Source organism: Psammomys obesus, unplaced genomic scaffold, assembly GCF_907164565.1.
Source record: "Psammomys obesus unplaced genomic scaffold, mPsaObe1.curated_primary_1811, whole genome shotgun sequence".
NCBI lineage: Eukaryota > Metazoa > Chordata > Mammalia > Rodentia > Muridae > Psammomys > Psammomys obesus.
In genome coordinates this window covers 32,845,531-32,862,712 of record NW_026585895.1, presented here as the reverse complement: position 1 = coordinate 32,862,712, position 17,182 = coordinate 32,845,531, and the positions used below count along the sequence as shown (strand labels likewise).

At 43.3% G+C, this 17,182-nt stretch overlaps 1 protein-coding gene across 1 annotated transcript in view; it reads left to right on the top strand.

Moving 5' to 3' along the window:
- Lypd6b (LY6/PLAUR domain containing 6B) overlaps nt 1-17,182 on the top strand; it is a 161,375-nt gene that overhangs the window by 120,347 nt on the left and 23,846 nt on the right. Inside the window, exon 2 of the mRNA XM_055600489.1 lies at nt 14,369-14,449. The gene's annotated coding sequence lies outside the window, so the exon portion shown is untranslated. The remainder of the gene's footprint in view (nt 1-14,368; nt 14,450-17,182) is intronic.

The following is a 17,182-nucleotide window of genomic DNA, read 5'->3' as shown; positions in this document are numbered from 1 at the left end:
ACACCAGCTGCTAGCTTACCTTGCCTTTGAAACTGTATTTTCCATTCAACATCACCAATGCCTAATGCATTGTCAACATGATCTCCTCAGCCAGACGACTGTTTTACGGGCTCCTGGAAGCCTGTCACTCTTCTTTTTCAACCACAGCACATTCTTGTGCTTATTCTAGCCAGTAGGTCTTCTCAATAAATCCATCAAAGGCCGAGCCAGTCTGCACAAAGCACGCCTCCCACCTTCCTTGGAGGATTGAGGTACAGTCTTTAGAGCTGGCCTGGATGGAAATTAATTCTCTTTATTAGGTGAAGCATGAACGTATACATCTGCCCATACCATTCATGTACGGCTACTGCAGTGGCTGTGGGATTACATATTGTTTCTTCGTGAGCTAATTAGTAGTTTTCCAAGTTTGGGAGTGAGGAACAAAACCTCAGGCTGTACACAGTGATGTAAGAATCATTGACCTGTGGCAAGCCAGGGATAGAAGTGCATTCTGGGAGTCCCTGTATCCTACCCACAGTGATGCTTCAGTTATTTGGGAAGAATGGAAAAGGGCAGTCTGTGGAGTGAGTGGCCAGGGTGGTGATCCAAGAGGCTTATATTCTCCCCAGCAGTTATAGGTCTTTGACAGAAATCAGAAATCTCTGCTGTGATGCAGATTTGTTTTAGCAGCCACACAAGATCTCTTACCACTCAGACTAAGTCCTTTCATTTCACTAGCTGTTAGCAGCTAGCTGGCAGTGCAGATAACTGTTGTAAAATCTGGATCTTTTATGTTGGTGAATTGCTTGTGAAGTCTAGAGAGCTGTGTGATTTATTAAGCAGATTTTTATATTTCTAACAGGGGAGATTGAAGAGACAAGTTCTACTGCTCAGATCAGCACATATGCCACTGATGTAATTGTTTCTCCAGATTTCTAACTGGGATGTATTTCTGTTAGCAGGGCAGGCAGTTCCTGATTTGTTGTAGATTTTTTTTTTAAACCACACATTCTGGAGATCTGGGCATTCATTAATCAGTTTGCAGAGAGCTGCCAATTTCTATCTTCCAGTCTCTTGCCACCAGCGAAATTGCAAACTAAGCTTCACTCCCCTGCATCTTCTCTCCTGAAAGGGGGTGTGCTGGCTCGCTGGGGGACAGCTCTTCTAGACTGTCAAGCCCAACATCCCTTGCTTTCTCTCCAGCTTTTCTGCACTAACAGAAAACACCCGCTGGCTTCACCATTCTCTTTGTTACTAGATAATTCACAAAGCTGGTAGGAAATTTTTCAGCATGAGTTCAGACAAAAACAGCTACATCTTCAGTAGAAACTTGCTACGAAATTTTATCACCTTTATTTATTTTCCCTGACAACAAGAAAAGGGAAGGAGATATGTGTGCTGGAAAGTCAGCTTCTGGGTGACTGGAGAGGAGGCAGCTTCTGGTTTGCCTAACTTTTCTCCAGAAGATTTAATCAGCATGTGCCGTCAAGGAAGAAGGATGTTCTTGCTTCCTGAAGACTCTTTGTCTGAAATGATAAACACAGTTAAGGTGATGGCAGGCAGCATGCAAAGTGAGGGAACTCTTGTTTATGACTGGAATACACAAAGATTTACTAGGGGCGTCCTGGCTTCCCCTCCCCCCTCTCTAAACTTCCTGATTCAGCGGGCGGTATTGTGGCTGGAAACCATCACCTATGCTGTTACACATGGAACACCAGCCAAGTTTCATGATTCCTCACTTCTACATACTTCTAGGTAGTAATTCTTTGTTAGCAGTAGGACTCCAGAAGGGCTCACTTCTTTTTCTTTCCCAAACACAATGCAGCCTTTCCTCAAGGTGGTTGGTGGTGGTGGTGTGGGTGTCCTTTATTTTGATCTCAGTCTTTGTGTACTAGAGAACTCTAAAGGAAAAAAATATAACTGAAAAGTGAGTGAGTCTGAGCCATGGCTAACTAAACTTTCTTATTGTTAAAAGCAACCTCGGCTTCTGAATGAGGATTAAGCCTCTTCCCTGGGGTCCTCCTTGTTGTTTAGCTTCTTCACAACTATAGATTTTAGTATGTTTATCCTATATTAAATGGCTAAGATCCACTTATAAGTGAGTATATATCATGTGTGTCTTTCTGCTTCTAGGTTACCTCACTCAGGATGAACTTTTCAGTTCCATAGGTTAGACATCAGAAGTAGGAGAAGACAGGGAACTTGTAGGAGAGGACAGGACAGGAGCTTTCCACAGAGGGCCTCTGAAAAATTCTACCCAGCAGGGTATCAAAGCAGATGCCGAGACTTTGGGCAGAGTGCAGGGAATCTTAAGGAGACCAACACAGCCAAAAAATCTGGGCCCAGGGGGTTCTGCAGAGTCTGATGAATCAACCAAGGATCAGGCATGGAGAGGAACTAGATCCCCTGCTCAGATGTAGCTCATGGGCAGCACAGTCTTCATGTCGGTTCCGTAGTAAGGGGAACAAGGGCAGTCACTAGCATGAATTTGGTTGCCTGCTCTTTGATCACCTCCCCCTGGTGAAGTGGGAGGTGCCACAAAGGAAGAGGATCCAGACAGTCCTGATGAAACTTGATAGGCTAGGGTCAGATAGTAGGGGAGGAGGACCTTTACTATCAGTGGACTAGGGAAGGGACATGGGGGGGAGAGGGAAGGAGGGTGGGAACAGGAGGAGATGAGGGAGAGGACTAGGGTCAGGATACAGAGTGAGTAAATTATAATTAATAATAATAATGATGATGAAAAAATATTTAAAAGAAGCAACCTGGGTTTATTCGCAGCGGGAGGCTTAGCTTGAATCTCCTTCCTCTTGCTCAGGGCCTGCATGGCTGAGGGTGAAAGACAGCTGTGCCGCTGTCTTCAGGGCTACCTGTTTCTCTGGGAACTGTTTCTGTCACAGTTGCAGAATGGGGACTTGAAGGAAACCTGTCCCTGGGGCTTCATATTAATTAATAAGGCTCAAATGGTCTTTCAACTGGCCTCATTTGCCCTATGCCCTTGGACTAAGCCCTGTATCTTTCTGGTCCTGCCTTTTTTATCTGTATAATGCTGAGTCTGGGTTACATACATAGGTCAGCAAATGATTTAAGGTATAGAACCCTTGACCCAACTAACATATTCTAGGAAAAAAAAGCCATTTCACTCTCACCTCAGTGGAACTAAGGGGTCAAGAGTAATAGCCTTACCCAGAAACCTTCATCTGCAGAAGTCTGTGGAGCCCCTTTCCCTCACAGCCACTGTCCGAGTGTGTTGGGGGCAGGAAGCTGTACTCAGCAGAGGCTTAGGAAGGCAAAATTTCACCCTAGTTCATGCTGAGTCCCGGAGACAGTTCCTAATGCATTTTAGGTCATCCAGCCTCAAGTGGCTGTGAAGTACCAAACACCTTCCCCTCCTCTAATCCCACTTCTAGGTCAACAGACTCTTATATGTCACAGCTGCCCAGTGGCCTCGGATGAGATGCTGTGCTGTTGATTCTGTGCAGTGCCACCCATACTGGATTCCACCCTCCTGACTGGTGTCTGTTCCTGTCCCCTCACCTCCAGTCCTCACCCTCTGCTGCGTGAATGCCATGACGCCTTTCTTTGGGTCAGTTCTGACTATGACAGTCCACTTTATTGTTGCTTAAACGATCAAAACTCAACTCCTGACTTTCTGTGGTTGTTTAAGGTTCTTGTCAAACCCTTCTTTCATCTAGCTAGCACACAGCCTAATTCCACTGTCATTCTCTCCCTGTTCTTGGCCTCCCAGCTTGTGGCTGTGCTCTTCTCCCAGCCTTTCTTCTCCTTAGTACATGAGCATACACACATAGCACACACACACACAACACGTACAACACAACACACACACACACACATGTGCACAAACACATACATACACACCCATGCACACAATACATACACACATGCACACACGTCCAAATGTATGCTTAGTTGTTGCCTAGCGATTACATCTATTTATGGGACTCAGTGAGCTACTTGAGTATTTGTACATACTTTTATCAAAGTAAGTGGCCTGGCCAAGTCACTGCAAATCCAACCTTCCCTATTGGCTATTTTTCAAGAATATAATCAATCGATGCCAACTCTAATGACTGTGCCATTTGATGCAGTGTTAGGTGGCATTCTCCTCCCCAGCTCCACCCTGTTCCCATTTCCATTTTCCCTCCCTACCCTCTGCTTCAGGCCCACCTACCTATCAGTCATCGATGATCTACTCTCAATTCTATGAGGATAATATTTTTTCAGTTTTTTCAAAAGTTATCATTTAAAATATATACACATTTACTGGGGTCCGTCGTAGATTTTGATACATGAAAACGTTGTTTAATGTCCAAATCCAGTTTGACATTTGTGTATTCAAACATTTATATATTGCTGGTAAAACACTCAGAGCCTATTCTTACAGCTTTTCTAAAGTGTGCAGCATACTGTTGCTGTCAGTAGTAACTCTTTTATTTCTCCCATATAATTCTTTTTTTTAAACTTTTTAAATTTTTTATTAATTACACTTTATTCATTTTGTATCCCCCCCATAAGCCCCTCCCTCCTCCTCTCCTGATCCCACCCTCCCTCCCCTTTCTGCATGCATGCCCCTCCCCAAGTCCACTGATAGGGGAGGTTCTCCTCTCCTTTCTGATCTTAGTCTATCAGTTCTCATCAAAAGTGGCTGCATTGTCCTCTTCTGTGGCCTGGTAAGGCTGCTCCCCCCTCAGGGGGAGGTGATCAAAGAGCAGGCCAATCAGATTATGTCAGAGGCAGTCCCTCTTCCCATTACTAGGTAACCCACTTGGACACTGAACTGCCATCTCCCATATAATTCTAACTTAGTGCCTTTGACTAGTCTTTCTGTGCTCCTCCCTGGCCATCAACATTTTTAGCTTCTGCATATTTAGTGAGAGGGTACAGCATCTGTCTTTTTGAGCCTGCCTCACTGTTCTCTAAGTTCATCCATGTTGCCCCAAATAACAGGATTTCACTTTTTCATGACTGGTTGGTTAACATGCTGCACAGCCATCACATTTTCTGTATCCAGTCATCTCCAATGGACCACTATGTTTAGTTCTTATCTCTGTTTCCATCAATATCGTCTCTTTCTCCCTCTTGCTCTCTCTTTCCTGGAAAGACTATTCATCTTTCCACCAGCTTCTAAGTCTTGGTTACAGAATAGAGCCGCAATCATAACCCCAGAATTCTGCCTCTTAACAAGATTCATTTGCCCCAGTCAAGTGCTTTCTTTTTTAGGAGTCAATACAATCATAGCATCTCTTCACACAGTAGAAATCCTAACTAAGACACCTGGTATCATCAGCCTGTGACCACCAAGAATCTGCAGAACCTGTTTTCTTAGATATGTTCTTTTTCTTCTTGGTACCAAGGATAGATCCTAGGGTCTCAAGAGTTCAAAGCACACGTTTCACGTCTCTAGCACTCTTCTCAAGGTTGCCAGAGAGCCTAGACCCCGTACAGAGCTTTGAAGCAGCACCTGGCCTTCCTCCATGCACTCTCTTGCTAAGAGGTGTAAAATCCTGATACCAAGTGTTCTGCTGTTTTATATCCTGATGCCTACTACACATTTCATGCCTCATTAAGGGATTAAATTTCCGAGCCTCTGGGATTCCTTCCTCTTGATGGATTTCATAACTAGAGTGATTGTTGGCCCGATGGTGGCTGCTGTAGCTGTTGTTTTCCTGCTTTGACATCAGCTTGGTACTTTTATACCTTCGACCTCAATTCCTTTGCAAACTTTTACTGTTTTGAGTTAATGGTGAGAAACCAGATAAGTGTTGCCTCGGTATCTATATGGATCACTAGTCATGTGCTTTACTGTACTCCTTGGTCCCTGTCAGGCCTCACTGGAGCACAGTGCCTGAAATGAGTGTCCCGAAGCATGCATTTGTTCTGTAAAATGCTCCTTAAAAGAAAATGTGACTTTTCTTTCACACCCTATTTCTTCATTCCGCAAACATTTGGACCTTTGATCCATTCCAGGCCCATTGCCGGGATGAAAAGGCTGTAGAGAGGCCTCCCTGTGGCAGGCTGAGTCTCCTCTCGCATACCTTTTTTTCTTCCCACTGAAGGAACCAGTGATGTGCCGTGGAACTGCTAGATGGCTTCCTGTGGAATTCTGGGGCTTGTGGGGTATTCCGGGTTTCACTGCAAGCCCCTCTCCCCTTGCCACCCTGTTAGTGGACTGATCACAGAAACCATCAAGGAGAATAATAAGGGTCTAAAGCCCAGAGTAGGAACATCTTCATCTCCCTGCAGCTTGTCAAACAGCAGAAACGGTGGCCTTATGCTGCCTCACACACAGATCTGAGAGCTGTGGTCCGGGCTGGCATCCTGGGGGTCACATCACTGATTAGGACAATTACATCGACTGCCAGACCCCCTTCAGACTCTGCTTAATCACTCTCACTTCATGAACTGTGGTTTCATTTAGCATTTACAGGGGGTTAGAATACCAGGCTTGGCGGGGAGGGAGGGCAAAAGGAAGACATTGGGGAGTGGGAATTCGAATTGATTCTCTTCCTTTGTCAGTGTGAGGTTGACAGAGAAAACGGCAAATGACATCAATGACCAGGTGTCCGTATAAAGCAGCTGATTTGGAAAATGGTTCCTTTGAGGCCTGTTTGGGTGAGAATCAGTGAGATCACAAAAAAGGAAGCAGCTGGTAAGTTCTGGAAGCCTTTTTATATAGGCCCAGAATTTGAATAATGTACTAAATGGCGTGTATTGCATATATTTAAATACTTATGTACACATGGCTCATTTTTTAGCCTGCTGTGCCACAGCCCCCCAACTTGACGCAATTGTTCTTAAATTCCCATTGTCCAGATGCTAGAAGGTATTGTACAAAAGATATGGAATCATGTTAAACAAAGAAAGAAAACACAGAACAGGCCATTACAAACCCAGCTGCTTTCCCCAGCAAACTAAAGCAAAGGGTTTTGAAAGTAGCATCATGGGTGAATTAAAATGGAGGGACCTGGACCTGAACTGGATTCCTCCCCTTGACCCACTAGCTTCATCACCCTGGGCAAGTTGCATTTCCTGTCTTTGAACTTCCGACTCCTCATCTGAGAAGTAGAGATAATAATGGTTTCCCACCTCACTGTGCTGTGAGAATTTCATGAACTGAGTGTGTTGGGTGCCTGACCCTTACAAACCATCGATAAATGCTAGCTTAAGTAGGAAGCTACCCTGCGTGCGGAGAGTTAAGGAAATCATTAGCAAAATACTGCAAAGTAAGATTTGGGGAGGGTAGGCCCTTTGTTTTAGGTGAAGATGCCACAGCTGTGAATACGGTGGTGCCTGGCACATAGTAGCATTGTTTTAAGATCTGAATAAATATGTGTAGAGCACCTACGGGCACAAATTAGATTATTCCACGAAATGAACTACAATGTCCATCTCAAAGGAGGAAACAGCAGGCAGAGGTGGAACTTTGCAACTGTCCCTGTTCCTTTCTCACTGTGGCACTGGCATCTGTGACACTTTCCTCCCTAGGAAAGTGTCTTGCCCTGTGGTTGTGTCTTACTGGGGACAGCATCCCAGTTCCTGTTTGTAGAGTGTGAGGCAGAGCCTCAGGAGGAGGCTGAAATGACTGCCTGTCGTCATTGCTTTCTCCCATTTCCTTCTGGGCCACAAGTTTTAGACTCCATGTATGGTAGAGAAGAGAAGCTAGTTGTGGAGTCTGGCTGTTACCCGGAACTATCCACCCACTGTGGATCCACGAGCAGATCCAACTGTGACTCCTCTAAGTCTCCTTGTGCCGCGGTGGGCAGGTTGGATTGACCTTCTGTGTGCCTTACCTTCTTCTCTCCTTACTCCAAGCCTTTCATGGAGGGAGGGAAAGGAATGGACCTTTTCCACCTAGCCCCAGCCCAAAGTCAGTACTCAGGCAAGAGGTGATGAGCAGATGCCTCATTTGCAGGAAGACCTACAGACTTGTCAAAGAAAGGAATGCAGTCCTGGGACCTCCTAGCTGCAGGATTGTGTAAATCACTCAACACTGATAACATTAAAGTTATGAAATTCAGTAATTTCCATTTTGTACCACAGCTAATTAGCCTAAGGAAAATGGTGACAGAGGATGCATTCCCAAACTTTTTGAGAGGTAATCGTGGATGACTGGCTCCAGACAGTCTTACACATAGTCACTTCCAAGATGCTGCCTATGAGGAACTAACATTTACTTAATTCTTCCTGTCTTCTAGACATGATTCTAAGTGCTTGGGGAAAAGTTAACTCCCTCCCTCCTCCCCTCCCTACCTCCCTCCCTTTCTCTTTCCTTCCCTCCCTTAGATACTCACTTACTCAAGATCACTATTTTTTATTATTTCATCACTTTTACAAGAAGGAAACCGAGGTGCAGTAACTTGACCAATGTTATGTGCTCAGGCTGAGAAACTGCTGAGGTCATGGAAACCTACCTAACTTGTTCACTAAGCTCAAAAGAGGTCTTTTCACCCCTCCATATGTGTCCAAAGGAACACTGCATCTTCTCCTTGAGGGCGGGTTTTGGCCTCAGAGTCTTTTGGCTGAGGGTCCAGGTGAGGGATTTCAAGTCTCTTTCTTTTGCCTGCAAAAGTGGACCTGAGAACCTCAAATATAGTTGGAGGAGATACTGAGCTATTTCTAATATTTCAAAGAGCCCAGAATAAATCACTCTTTTATGCCCTGACCAGCATGGCTTAGTCCTGAAAACCTGACTGAAGTGATGGAGGAAAGCAGAAAGGACAGACATATGTACAAGAAAGCTGGGATTGGGTGGGCTGTGCTCACTCTGATGGCAGCAACTCCCACAACCCAGAACTTCAGTGATTTGTTGTGTATACCAGGAGAAGGGCAGGTTAGCTGGTTCTTGCATTCACCGGCCAATTGAACACTTAGAGTTGGAAGGCATTGTCAATTCCCACAGGTCTGGGGTATTGGTCCTTGTCAGTGATCCACGTTCAACTGAGGACTTCATCTACTCTGTACATTCGCTTGGGGCTACCTCCGCTCCCTGCATTTTTAGGGATATTGAAACAATATGGGCCAATTGTTACGCATTTGTCCCTATAATGTGATAATGTGATCATTTAATTATCTTGTGTGGGTCAGATTCTTTTCATGGTAGTTCCCCTTTCAGTCTTACTGTGTGTAATGACTGTCTTTTATAGACACTTTTGATGAGTCCTTCTAAACATCAAGGTTGGGGTTGGAGTGGGAACTAGACAGCAATGGATGTCAGAAATGAAAACATCAGTGCCTGTGGATCTGTAGCGCAAAGGGAGCTGATGCTGGCGGTGAGCATCAGGGAGCTGGCACGGTGTCATCCTCCTGTTCTGAAAGAAGGTGGTACTTCCTAGCAACTCCTCATCCTCACCACGTACATACCAAATGTTCTTATTTCACACAGCTGTGAATGGCTCTCACTGAGCTGTCAGGGAATGCTTCCATCTGACTTGCAGAATGTAATGAGGATGCTAAATTGCTGGTTTTCCCTGCCCCCACCACCAAGTGATGTACTCTAAAAACTAAACAAAAGTGCTATTTTACATCATCCACTGTTCGGATTTTTTTTTTTTTCAAATGCATGTATGTATACAGATGCAAGGCTATATGGAGACCAGAAGACAAGGAAGGCCATTCACCTCATTGGTCTGAATCTCAGTGAGGAGGCTAGGCTGCCTGGCTAGTGAGCTACAGGAATCCTCTTGCCTCTGCCTCCTCTGCACTGAAATTGTAAGCCTACGCCACTAGGCCTGGCAGTTTGATATGGATACTGGAATGGAGCTCAGATCCTGCCCTCCCACCCCGTCATCCATCAAGTCACTAGGAAGAACTGTCAGGTTTTAATTGTATAATAGGTTGGTAACAAGGAGCTGTCAGGCCAGTCACGTTATTATTCATTCTATCTGTATTTTGAATAAGCCATATGTATTCATGGATGGAAAAAAATCAAGCCAATAAGGGAAGGTACCCTTTGAGACAGCTCTTGTTACTTCTGCCCTCTCATTGTTTATTTCTTTTTCCCAGCTACTCTAGATACAGGCCTTTACTTCTGTTAATTTTCCACATATTCTTATTGCCTGTATTTATGGATATATAAGTAGGTACACGTGATATTTTTTTTATCCCATTGATTCTAAAATCCAAGAGATGACATGATGTACATGTGTGTGTGTGTGTTTGTGTGTGTGAACACATTTATTTTAATGGACATGGGGTTATTTCTAATCATTTGTTGTCACAGACAGTGAGGAAATGAGCATCATGGGGGGATATCACTGTACATGGACAGAGGAAGATATTTCCAGAACTAGAATTTGGGATCAAGGCTCAATGCATCTGAGATTTGAATACTGTTGGGAATCGGTCTTTAACAGCTACTATCCCATTAGCAGCATATGTTAAGGCCTAACTTTTGTGGGTTCCTCGGAAGAGAGAATTAGCAAGCATGGAAACCTGTCAGATTGACCAAAAATCTAGAAAACTCCAAATATCTTTTAAATTTGAATTTCTCCTATTTGGAAACACAGTCAACTTTTCTTATGATGTTTAAGGACTGTTTTATTTATGGTGTATAAAATATTTATGTCTTTTGACAGTTTTTGTATTCATTGTTCATAGGTTTTCTTATGGATTTCTAGTAGGTATTTCCATACCAGCAAAATTATCTGAGTTTTTGTTTGTTTTGTCTGTGATTTAAGTTGAAAATATTTTCCCCAGATTGCTACTTGTTTCTTGACTTTGCTTATGGTATATACCTTTTCCATATAGGACTTTTCTTTTTAATTTTTTGAGACAGGGTTTCTCTGTGTAGCATTAGCTGTCCTGGAACTTGCTCTCTAGACAAGACTGACCTGGAATTCAGAGATCCACTTGCCTCTGCCTCCTGAGTGCTGGGATTCAAGGCATGTATCACCTCCATTCAACTGGAACTTTTTTTTTTTTAACGTGGTTGAATTACTAAAACTTTAATTTTCCATTTTCTGTGTTTTATACCATGGGTGGAAGGGTCTTTTCCCATTCCAAGCACATCTTTCTTATTTTCTTCTGCTGCTTAAAAATTATCATAAAAAAATTTTAAGCATTCATGAATTAGAGTAAGTATAACAAATCCTAGATACCCACCATCCAGTTTTAATAATTTGAATTATTGCCCAATCTTATCTAACTCATATTGAGGATATTAATACATAAATTACATACATCATTATTATTTTCTTCATAAGTACATCAGTATATGTTAATAACATATAAAGACTGCTTGAATAACATAGTCCGCATGATATTATTAGGCTAAGAATTCCTCAATAACATCTGATGCCACTTTGTGTTTACATTTCCTTCTGGACTTTAGTAGCTTTGGGTTTTGTATAGAACACAGGGATCCAACTTTATTTTTTCCTCCCATTCTGCTGTCCTAACATAACTTCTAAAAATCTGTCTTACTTTGCCAGTATATTTTAGTTTTTTTTCTGTACTTTCTAGTCTGTCCTAGTTGTTTGTCTACTCATAGTATTGTACTATTTAAATTATTGAAAAGTTAGAGCATTTTAATGATTATTAGAGCTACTGTTTAAATGGAGCAGTAAGCCCTTACTCAATCCAAGCTGTATAAAGGTGTCAAAAAATATGATTTACAAAGCACATTCCTTAGGCTGGTAATTTAGAAACTGACGATGTAGGGATGGGAGCTGACATGTATGAGGTTGTGTTCCCAAAGGAAAGGACCAGTAAAGGCAAAGTATACAGAACAGCTTCCTAAACTGTGTGTCGTGATAGTATGTGTGGTCCTGAAAAGTTTGGTAAGAGTGAGAGACAAATTTTGAATGTGCAAGTACCTCAGATCAGTTCAAGATCAAAAGCACAATTCATCCGTGGTGTTTCTGCACTACTGGTCTGTGGTACATCACACAACCTTGGTCCTGAACATACAGCGTGTGTGCTTTGCCCTGTGCATGCCTGCGCCCTATGTGACATCAGTGAGTACTGCCTGTCTGGAAAACCAGCTCACATTGAGACTACGTTAGGTTGTGAGTCACAGGGTTTTTCTTTTTCAATGTTACCATCAACAAAAAGTTTTATACTCTTATAAAAACATGCTTTAATTATGGTAGACAACAAATTTTAATATTTTCCTTCCATTATTTCTCAGTACGTTTTGGGTTCTATTGCATTAGAATGTGATTTTTTTTTTAAAAAAAAACTTGCAGATTGTGTTGCTGATGTGAGCTTCATAAAAATGTTGTGAAATGCATTTTGGCTTGGGATGAGGACAGAATTTCCAACGATTTCTAACATGGCCATAAACATTACTTCTGTATTTTGTATAGTACATTAATGCAAAGTGGCACTTCAGCATTGACTACTGTAAATCAATACGCTAAGAAGTGTAGAGAATCCTCTGTATCCTGCAGAATAAAATATTCTACCATAATTTAATCCTTTAAAAACTTATCTCAATATTTATTTTGTGTGAGGAGGCACTCACACAGCATGACACATACATAAAGGTCAAGAAACAGCCCTTTCCCCACCATGTATGTCCTAGACATGCTGTCAGTCTTGGCAGCAGGCACCTTTAGCCACTAGACTAACTCACCAGCCCAAAATTTAATTCTTCGTGTAAAATTAAACAAGTTTATCCATCTCATTAGTATACAGAGTACTCCCATCTTAAATAGTAAAATACCATGTTTGCCTAAGAGTTGCTCTAAAATAAAATTTGTTTTGACTTGTTGTGAATCAGTGTTATTCTGTAATTCTGTATGCCTATTTTTACGTGTCCACGTAGGACATGTAAAAAAATTCTCAGGCAAAAGAGAATCACGAGTGGGAAAAGTTTCTCCACTGTGCAGCAACAGGCAAGTAAACAGTGACAACAAAAAGGCTCAGAGCTTGGGGCAGGTAGAGGATGATGAGGAATCAACGAGAGAAAAAAGACGTGACCTGGGAGGTTGACGCTCGCTTCTCCCTGGACACTAATCTACCCTGGTTCTCCAGCAGAATCAGAAAGGCTGACAGTAGAGCGAGTTGACATATTTGCTGTATGCCGCTCTGTGGGGGAATGAGAGACAGGGTGTGCTGCAGAGCAAGGCCCCAGTCAAGTGTGCCGAGAAAGCTCTGCCACCGTGTTGCTGCTTTGAGCGGTTTGCCATCTCAGCACCTGCTGACCCTGCGCCCAAGGCTGCCTGTGCACCCGTGGCTCTAAGAGAGAGCCTTACCGTGTGCTTCCTGGGAAGCTGGGGGAAGATGTGTCATTCTTAGGCTTGTTTCCCAAATCCAGCATCCAGTTAGACATCGTCCTGGAGTAGATCCGGGATAGTGACTTCTGATGCTGAGGTAGCATAGAAATGGCGCCGGAGGAGTTGAGCATGCTCTTTCATTGAAATCCTCCTATGTGCTGGACTCTCTGCCTGCACTTCAACAAAGATCAATAAGGAATTAATGGGCAAAATGTGGTAAGTAGGTCTAGGTTCTAGAGTGGGCGGAGGAGCTGAGCCAGATTCCTGTTTGATGACATAATTCCCCTGCCAGTACCCTTAATAACTTTAGCACAAGCTGTGACCTCCCCAGCTCCAATTCCTCCTCACACCTCAGCGATGACCACATCATGCTTACCTCGCAGCCATGTGTGGTGAGTTAATTAGTCTCAGATGGGAAAGTTCTCTGGGCATGAATCATATTGTATAGTGAAGGTGCTAATTTGAAGCTTTAAGGCCCTTGGGTTGAGATAATCTCTTGATGCCCAAGCCCAAATGCTAAAGAGTAAATGGAAACTACTCTACTTTAGAGTCAAGGGAATGAGCGTTGCAAGGTGATTGAAAGGGCACTATTAATTATATTCCTTGTCTGTTGGTCCTATACTGGGGCAGCCCTGTGACTTCAGAGGAGGGTGGAGGTTAGCTTGGAAGCATAGGGTCTGTGTTCTGTGCCAGAGAGACTGTACCCATTATGAAAGACACTTGCCAGGAACTGTGACTGCACACATAAGTGTTTTCCACTGGTGGCTTTGAGCCCAGCATGGATTTCATGGGCTCCACATCTAGCACACCACATTAAATACTGGGTGTCACTGTTATGACCCCAATCTTCCTTCCTTCTGAATGCCTCCTATGCTAAATCCCACAGCCAGTGCTATCCTTTAGGTACTTTGAGTGAGGAAAATGTGTCCATTCACACTCCATTCACATGAAAGGAATAAGAAGATTCCCTCTTTTGGTTTCTGTTGCATGCCACTGTTTTAAGTGTACCTTCAAGGTGTGCTTTGTTATAAGTTTTAGGCATAAGCAAAGAGAACTCTGTCTGCCAATAAGGAATTTCATGGTCTGGAAATTGATATAAATATGGATGAGATCTCAATGTGTATCTTAAGATAAACTTTTTTTTTTATTAGATGTTCTTGAGTGAGAGAAGCAGTAAATAGAGGAGGAGGAAGAGGAGAAAGAGAAGGAAGAAAAAGACGTGATTAAGAAAGGTAAGTTCAAGTACACAGGGAAGATGAAGTGAAGCATTTCCCTTCATTTGGGCAAATGAGTCACCTGAGAACACTGTCCTGGGGGGAAAAAGGCTTGGCGTGTGGAAGGTGAAAGGCTACCAGAAGAGTGAGAAAGCATGTTTCTCAGCTTCTAGTGGTGGCACATACCTAAGGAGAAAGGGTTAGTTTTGTTTGGTGATTTCAGAGGCTCCAGCCCAATTGCCTACCTCATAATAGCCAAACAAACAGACAAACATAAAACAAAACAAAACAAAGCAACAATAAAGAACAAAACAAGAAATGGCCCACAAAGTAAGCTCTCAAGGATGCTCTCTCTCCAAGTAGGTCCCTCTCCTTCAACTTCAAAACCTCCTAACTGTCCATCAAGGTGTGAGTTCATCAGTGAACTAATCCATGCTGAGGGCAGACTGTTGTGACCAGTAACTTCCTCAAAGTCCAACCACAGAACACGATTATATTGGGGGAACTTCATCTCATGAGCCTTTGGTGGACATTTAAGATCGAAACATTAACAGACACTTTGGGAGAAGGTTCTTCAGAGAGCAATCCAATGTCAAGTGAAAATCCAATGTTCTTTTTCTGAAATAGAATGTCTTAGGACAGACCACAGTTCAGTTAATAGAGGTCTCTTGCCCATGGATGGGTTACATCCCTGCAGACATGCACATATACATATCTGTATTTGTATAATGCAATGGGAGGGAGCCTCTCTGAATGTGTGTGGGCTTTCTGAGCTTCACCACTCCAGTAATAGTAGTCCGTGTTCATTTTTCTAACGTCTGTCTTCTGTCTGATGTTGTTCACCACTCTCTGCTTTTTCAAGATATGCTCGGCGGTCGTAGGATTAGGAATCACTAGATTTTGTTGAGGTTGTAATATCTGATACAGGTTACAAAATATTTGGCTACACTTATCTTTCTATACAGAACTCAGTGGCCCTTTCATTTTCTTACCGATTGATGTGTGGCATTAGCCAGTTGTTGCTTGAGGGTTTGTAATGGGGTGTTCCCTTTGCTGGTAATGAGACCCACCCACTACAGCTTTCCTGTGGTCCCTCGGCCACAGCAAAGAGCAGCGACATCCAGAGCGGGTCTTCTCCTGATGTTCAGAGTCTGAATTCAAGATTCAGTTGGAGTTCTGGCAGGAACCAGATGACATAAGCAGCTGGTGTTATTTCAGGAAGTTAACAAGGTGCGATTCGCTAGGGCCCAGGAAGCTCTCGGCAGAGTTACCAGATCTAGAGTTAGTAGCAGAGAAGAATAATTTCCATCATAACTCAGGCCTAGAGGGGATAATGGTTACTGGCATCTAAGACATGTTAGGTCTGATAGGCACTACTGGACACAGTGGCATCTGTCAAGGGACGTCGTCACAGGAGTAGATCCCCCCCGACCTGACTTTCCAACCACCTTGCTATCTATGAGCACTTGCTGTTGGCCAAATCAAACCTGAGCCACCGGGAAGGGAACTGTGTGTAGTGCATGCTTGCCTTCCCAGCATAGATGTGGCTGAAGAGAGAGGCAGGGTGGTGGGTCTTGAGGGCCAAGGAAAGAGTAAGTGAAGTCATTTCCTCTAACCAGACTGAGCCAGCTGGGAAAGATCATGTCGCTACAGTGTATTTTAAGGAATGCATGCACTGGGACCGAATACAAATGTGGCAGGCCCTATTGGGTAAGTCTTGCTCAAACTAGAGGTCTCGTAGTCTCCATATGGGAAACTGATTGAGTGAAAGGTTGTTTGCTTAGATAAATAATCACAATAGAAATGAAAATTCTGTAGAAAAGGAACATAAAATAATTTAAGTTGGCCTTGTCTGTAATGTCTGTAAATCTCTGAGAGACTTTAAGCCGATTTTCAAGCAAGGATTGGAACTTGCCCTGCCCGGTTTTTGCTTTTGTTTGTTTGTTTTGTGTGCTGTGTATACACGAGGTCCAATGTCTTCCTCCGCCACCCTCCATCATGGTTTTTGAGACAAGGTCTTTCACTGAACTGAGAACCCACTGATTTGGGTAGGCTGGTAGTCTAGTAAGCTCCAACAGTTCTATCTCTGATGCTTCTCCAAGTGCCGTGGCTACCGATGCACACCACTGCACTCGGCTTTTATCCCAGCGCTGAGGATCTGAACTTGGGTCTTCATAATTGCCAAACAAGCAATTTACCCACTAAACCATCTCGTTAGTCCCCAAGAAGGTCAGCGTTGTATATTACAAACAAGCTTCAATATTTTCTTAGCTGAAAGCCATCTTTTCTTAGCTGAAAGCCATCCTGTGAGCTAGGACAGATATGAAGGTTTTGTGAATGAGAAATATTTGAACCGGACCTTCCAAGCAGGGTGGGGAGTATGGTGCGTTGAAAATAATGATATGTGACAGCACCAAGCTTATGACATCTTAAGGCAAATGCTATAAGATTCCCTACATGCTTGTTGGGTCATAAGACATTCCCCAAGGAGGTGCAACATGTAAGTCTACTTGGTGAACCAGCGCATTCTGCTGAGCTTACCTACAAGAATATGGGTGAGGGATTACTTATAGGAACAGAAATGATGTAGACAGAGCCACATTGCTAAAACCTGCCGCAGCATGAGTGACAACTCAAAAAAAAAACAAACAAAAAAAAAACTGGGGATCTGGAGCACACCACACAGCCTGCAGGCAGCACATCAAGTGGAGAGTGTCCTTTCCTGGTAGCTCAGATGGCCTAAGCCCCCCC